The sequence below is a fragment of the Cygnus olor genome, chromosome 2, assembly GCF_009769625.2.
Source record: "Cygnus olor isolate bCygOlo1 chromosome 2, bCygOlo1.pri.v2, whole genome shotgun sequence".
NCBI lineage: Eukaryota > Metazoa > Chordata > Aves > Anseriformes > Anatidae > Cygnus > Cygnus olor.
The window spans coordinates 39,679,296-39,685,295 of record NC_049170.1 but is presented as its reverse complement, the minus strand read 5'-3'; the positions used below and the strand labels follow the sequence as shown (position 1 = coordinate 39,685,295).

The 6,000-nt window shown below is 35.2% G+C and overlaps 1 long non-coding RNA gene across 1 annotated transcript in view; it reads right to left on the bottom strand.

Annotated features, from left to right (window-relative positions):
- Positions 1-595: 595 nt before the first annotated feature.
- Positions 596-6,000, bottom strand: part of LOC121066292 — a 26,271-nt gene continuing 20,866 nt past the window's right edge. The window contains exon 3 of the long non-coding RNA XR_005817639.1: positions 596-670. This is a non-coding gene — a long non-coding RNA (uncharacterized LOC121066292). The remainder of the gene's footprint in view (positions 671-6,000) is intronic.

The window sequence follows — 6,000 nt, the reverse complement described above, 5'->3', positions numbered from 1 at the left end:
TGATATGCTAGATATTTTGTATTCGTACTCAGATGATTGATTCACCTCCTACAGAGGTGAGAACTAATAGAATTCTTCTTACTTCTAATGTTACTCTTTCATTCAGCTTGAAAAAAATCTTTTTTTGATAACAGTTTACCAAGTTTATATTGGCCTTCTGAGGATCTCTGTAAACTACAAAAGGTGGAGTTCTGCAGAGATCACAAGCTTTCTTCAGGATTAAGATCTAGTCACAGTAGATTTAGGGGACAGAGATTCAATTTAGATATGTGGTTGATAAATTTTTATACCTTAATCTATATTGAATTAGAATTTTAAATGACACATTAGATTCTCTAGCATTTTGAAGGAAATATAATAATACTGGTGTTGTGAATAGCCAGCTTGTTACCAAAAGCAAATAATGATTATTACAGATATCTATTATTAGTGGGTAGTAAATGCCGAGGAGAAAAATTCTTCCTCTCTTGATGTGAAAGTGGCTGTATAATATAAATATAAAAAAAAAAAAAATTAAAAAAAAAAGTGTTTTGCTGCAGACCTTAGGCAGGGAACACGCGCCTTGAACTGATGAGAAATAATATAGGCTTGAGTCCAAAGTGACCCCATTCATACTTTCAGTGAATTTTAGACATGAAAAGAGATCATTCGCGCAATCAGAACTCAGAATCTGTAAGGACAAAAAAAGCTATTACCACCTCAGATTGAGTTAGGCTTGGACCTGCCTTCTGTCTGAATGCTGGCCATATGCTTCATGGGCTTGGGCCCTCTCCCCCAAACTAGATATTGTAGAAAAGGTTTCATGTTATTTAAGGATAGATTTTACTGTTGTTCCTTAATTCTAACCTTCATCAGTGAGCCCCATAATCCACCTCTATTCCTAAAATATCAATTATTTAGGGATATTTTGTCTCCAGATATCATCTTTAAAGTCTAGCATAAAAAGGTATTTTTAAAAGCTATCAGACTTGAACAAATTTAGCCTCAAACCAAGGGAAAAAGAAATCTTCTTTAGTAAAATCTTCATAAAAATACTTAAAACAAAGTCACTGCTACTGTAAATATATTGTCTAAGGACCAGCTGGAGAAACCTGTAGGTACAAACAGTAAAAAGGAACCGGAGAATCAGTGTTTTCTTGCTGTAATAGGTGGTGTTCTCAGACTATTAATTGCTAGGTTTAGCATTCAGCAATACTTGTGTAAATGTTGTAAGGAGAGACATTTTTAAGGACTGAAAGGTGAAATTTTCTGAAGTGTGTACAGGTAGTTCCTCCTGCAGTTTAGGAGAAGCCTAGGAGTAGCTCAAAGCTGTTAGTGTGGAAACTTGGTAAGCAAACAAGGCAGACCTGTGGGGGAATAGAAGCACAGGTTGATCTTTGATAGTGAAAGGTTCAGGTTGGAAATTAGGAGAAATTTCTTCTCAGAAAGAGTAGTCAGGCATTGTAATTGGTTGCCCAGGGAGGTGGTGGAGTCACTGTCCCTGCTGGTGTTTAAGGAAAGGTTGGTTGTACTTAGCGATATGGTTTAGTGGGTTATATTGGTGGTAGGGGGACTGTTGGACCAGATGATCTTGAAGATCTTTTCCAACCTTAATGATTCTATGGGATACAATAAGCATGAGGACTGTGGAATGGAGGAGAGGCATGAAGAAAAACTCAAAGGGAGTAAGTCACAGTCAAATCTCAGAGTTTGTGAACATCCAAAATTACCTCGTGTCATTCATCCAAAATATATGTGGAGCATGCATTTAGACTTTGGATGTCATGGATCCTACAGTACTGGCATAGCTAGTGAGATTCTTCCAAGTAAAAATATCCTCTGTGATCAGAAGGACAGAGGGCCAGTTTGAAGGCCTGTGAGAGAAGGAAAATGATCTTTGACGCACTGTTTTGAACAGGTATGGGCAGAGTGAGGTTTAAGAGAAACATGTTTCTAATATGAGATAGGATCCTAGATACAGAAAGAGAGATCAAAAGACCCAGTGTCTTGGAGATGTATGGAAGAAAGATACCTTTCTGGATGTAAAGACCTAGGAAAAGATCTGAATTGAAGATGATGTTCAGGCTGTAAGTCTGAAAGAATGAAGAGGAAGGTGAAGTCATTGGCACCAAACAGTGGGGGAAAAAAAATAATAATAAGGGGGGGGGTAGGGGTGGGGGTGGAAGAGAAGAGACAGAAAAAGAAAAACTGAGTATATAGCTGGTGAGAAAAAGTTTATAAAGAAAATCTCATGAAAACTTGAGAACTCATTGTCCCACAAGGACCAGGCTTTGAAGAACTCTCTCTAGAACCCAGCCAGGGCTTCAACACTTCCTAGCAAGCTCTAAGCAATAAATGTTTTCTGTTTTCTGTTAGTTTGCCCTCCTAATTTCAGTGTGGTTGGCCTCTGAACAAGACACTGTTCATGATGTGCATTGTTTGGATTTGGAAATATTTTATCTATCTGTCCATTGTATTTTTTTTTTCAGACATGTTTAAAGTAGATTTTGTAGCACAAGAAGCAAGAAATTATGAACAAAGGAACATACTATTCTAATTGTGTGGGAGGAGGTAAGAATAGGCAGGCGATTAGGTAAATATAAATGTTTATAAAACACTCTTCAGCAATATTAGATGGCAGGATTTCTTTGAAGTCTGTGGCAACCCTGGGAATAGGAAAGCAAGACCAAATATAAAGTTCAGCTTTAAATATTTCCACTGATATATTTTCAGTCATCCTCTTTTTTTTTTCTTTTTTTTCTTTTTTTTTTTTTTTTCCTTAGTACCTTTTACTGCTTTTAATTAAGACCTCAAGGGAAGGAAGCATATTATAATTTATGGTAATGACTTTCAGTCCCTGGCTTCGTTTCCTCTCTTCTGGTGTCACAGCATCAAGAGTTATTTTACTGGGTTAGGAAGAGCAGAAAAAGACCTACTAAAACTGCTGTGCCAGGTAGGAACAACAACAACAACAACAAGAAACAAAATTTTTTGCAGGTTGTGAAATGTCTGATGAGATAGTCAGTGGTTTCCCCTGTGCCTAAGACCTTTTTAAGGTAAATGTCTATTAGAGGAACTAGAACTCTTCAAATAATCTGAAAGTGAAAGTTATGATTGGAAAACAAGGTAGAATGCCCTGCAATGTGACCCCTAGTCCTGCACTGCCACAGAGCTAGATGTGGGGGGACAGCATGTGTCTAGATCCCATTGTAGTGAATGTTTAGGGCACAGATGCACACACAGACTGTGGGAACTTCTGAGTCCAATGGGAATCCGTCCAGCTGGAAAACCTCAGGGATCATGGCCCTGTCCTTGAATTTTGGAGACTCGGGTTCAAGGCAAGTGCAGAGGTCAGGCTTGTTCCCTTGTCATAAAATGGAGGGAAATGATTATGACATAAATGTCATAAAATGTCATCAATAAGGAGGTCTCAGGATCTCTTTTTTAAATGAGAAATGCTATTGAGTCTTTTCTAACAAAGGTATTGCCCAAATAGATTCAATTCAAGGGGCAAAAGGGCAGTTGGAATTGATGGAATGTTGTTTGTGAGTAGGAATGAAAACTTTATTACTTGAAAAAAGCTTTTATTTCCCTTAATACTTGTGGAGTTAAGGGTACGTTTATGTAGATTTTTTTTCCTCTTCTGACTACTGTAATGAAATTAATTATTTTAATTTCTTATGCTCTATATTCAATAGTGGTTTTCAAACTGCAGCTCATAAACCTGGAGTGTCCATTGACTACTTCTGAGTGTGCTGTGAAAGTTAAATAAGTACAACAAAACAATTCTTAGAATTATAGTAATTTTCTATATACTATATAAATTCTGCCCCCTCCTAGAATTATTGAGTCTGTTCATTAAAAAAATAAAAATTAAAATTAAAATTAAAAAATGTTGAAAATTTCATCTCTCTAGTGAAAAACAAGAGTAAATGTCAGTTTGTGTTTGTTAGCTTTTAATTTTTCTTGCTTTACAACTTAAGCATCATACAAGAAGAGAATAATTTATTGCTAGACAATAAGGTATCATAATACTTCAAGGTTAAAACTTTCCAACATATAAAACAATAATCTGCGTACTGTTACAGGCATTACAAACTGATGCTGCAGTCTTAGGACAAAAGCTATATCAAGAATGAGAAAAAGGATTATGCTGATTTTTCCTTTATGTAGTAAATATTAGGATTTTTTTTTTGTGGATGTAGTTTTTATAAAATATTATTTTACCTCTCTTCTGACACTCTCTTGAAAACCATTTTGAGCTTTCTACACATCAAACAAGTATGTCAATAACAAAATACCATGACTTTCGTGGTGAAATAAAAAATAAATTTTGTGTTAACACAGAATTTTAGTTAGGAGTCAGTTCTGGAAATAAACTCAAGGCATGTGCAAACAGTTACAAAGGCAAAGATTTTATCTACTAAAATATTCATTGCAGGAACTTACTTCTTTCATGTTACATTTAGGCCTGAGTTCATGGTCAGTATTATAAATACAATTTTAAAAGTCTTTGTTTGTGACGTCAAATATGTTTAATTCAGTTCTTTAATATGGCCAAGTCAGGAGATTATTCACTCTGATGATTAAGGGGAAATATGTTTCTACATTTTTAATCCTGTATTTATCAAATTTTTAAGTTTCCTCTGCCCAGTGCCACTTACGAAGATGTAGTCTTGATCTGATTTGTGCCTTTTGTTATGGTGCTTTTTGTTCTCATATTCCAGAGCCATAAATTTCATTTTAATATTTAATTTAAAAACCTGCTAAGTCAACTGATTATTAAGTAGATATGTTTGTACTAGTAAAAGTATTGAATATGCTATACAATTGATCTCCTATAATTATGTCTTCTCCTTTTATCAAACCTAAGCAGTGAAGTTGAGTTACTTACTTCATATCTGGCTATGGTGGATGAAAATTACATAGCTACAAGCCAGTTCAGATAAAATAGATTATGGTTTCTTCTTCCAAAAAAAAAAATAAATATATATATATATTTATATATATTATTTTTTTTGTGGAAGAAGAAACCATAATAAACAGTGGTATGTACCTGATGTGTTACCTTGTGTTCACCACTGTTCACAAAGTAGAGCCAAATTTGAATCTTTGCCTGGTTTTAAATAAATACATGTGAACATTTGTAATATCACACAAGGCTATTTTTATAAATATTTAGTATACATCTCTCTCTTGCAACTTGCTTTGCTTCTAGCTGTTGACTCCATGACCTTTGTGACTTGCACTTCTGTCATTTTCAGGCAGTAGTACTTGAGCACTCTGTAGGGAACAAAACATGAAAGCCAGGGTCTGCAGAGGCATTTCCTGTCCTCTTGCAGTGTGCCCCAGCTCTGTGGCATGCACTGCTAGCTGTACTACTTGCCGAGGAAGTCTAAGGTTTGATATTTGCTCTGTGAAGCCCTACATGTCCTTAGCAGTTGCAACCAGTCCTCTGGGAAGAACAGAGTGCCCAGGGAGAACATAACTTCATTTTATTTTATTTTATTTTATTTTATTTTATTTATTTTTTTTTTTATAGAATTTGTCTGGCAGTTTCTGACAGAGCTATTTAGTTGACTCGATGGTCTATGGTTAATGTGGGTCTCACAAAATCTTCATGAAGTGTTGGGCAGGTGCTTATTGAAAATGTGCTTGAAACTGTGCAAATTGAATTTCCGTAAATATTACCAGGGTACGATCAAAGCTACATTGGCTGAAATAATTTGAGTTAGTTTAAGATTAGAAGGTAAAATCTTTCTGGACTGGATGCTTAGAAGCAGAGGGATTTGCTAATTAGATTTAATTGTGTCAGCATGTGGTGCCTGATAAAATTCAAATCAAATACTTTGTTGGCATGATAAGCTACATAAAGCAGTGCCAAACTTAAATAAATAAATAAATAAATAAATAAATAATAATAATTAAAAAAAAAAAAAGAAACAGATCCTCAGACACTCTACTTCTAGCTAGAGGTACTGCCTGCCCAGTGTTAGTCTACCTTTTGGGTAGGGACTTTTT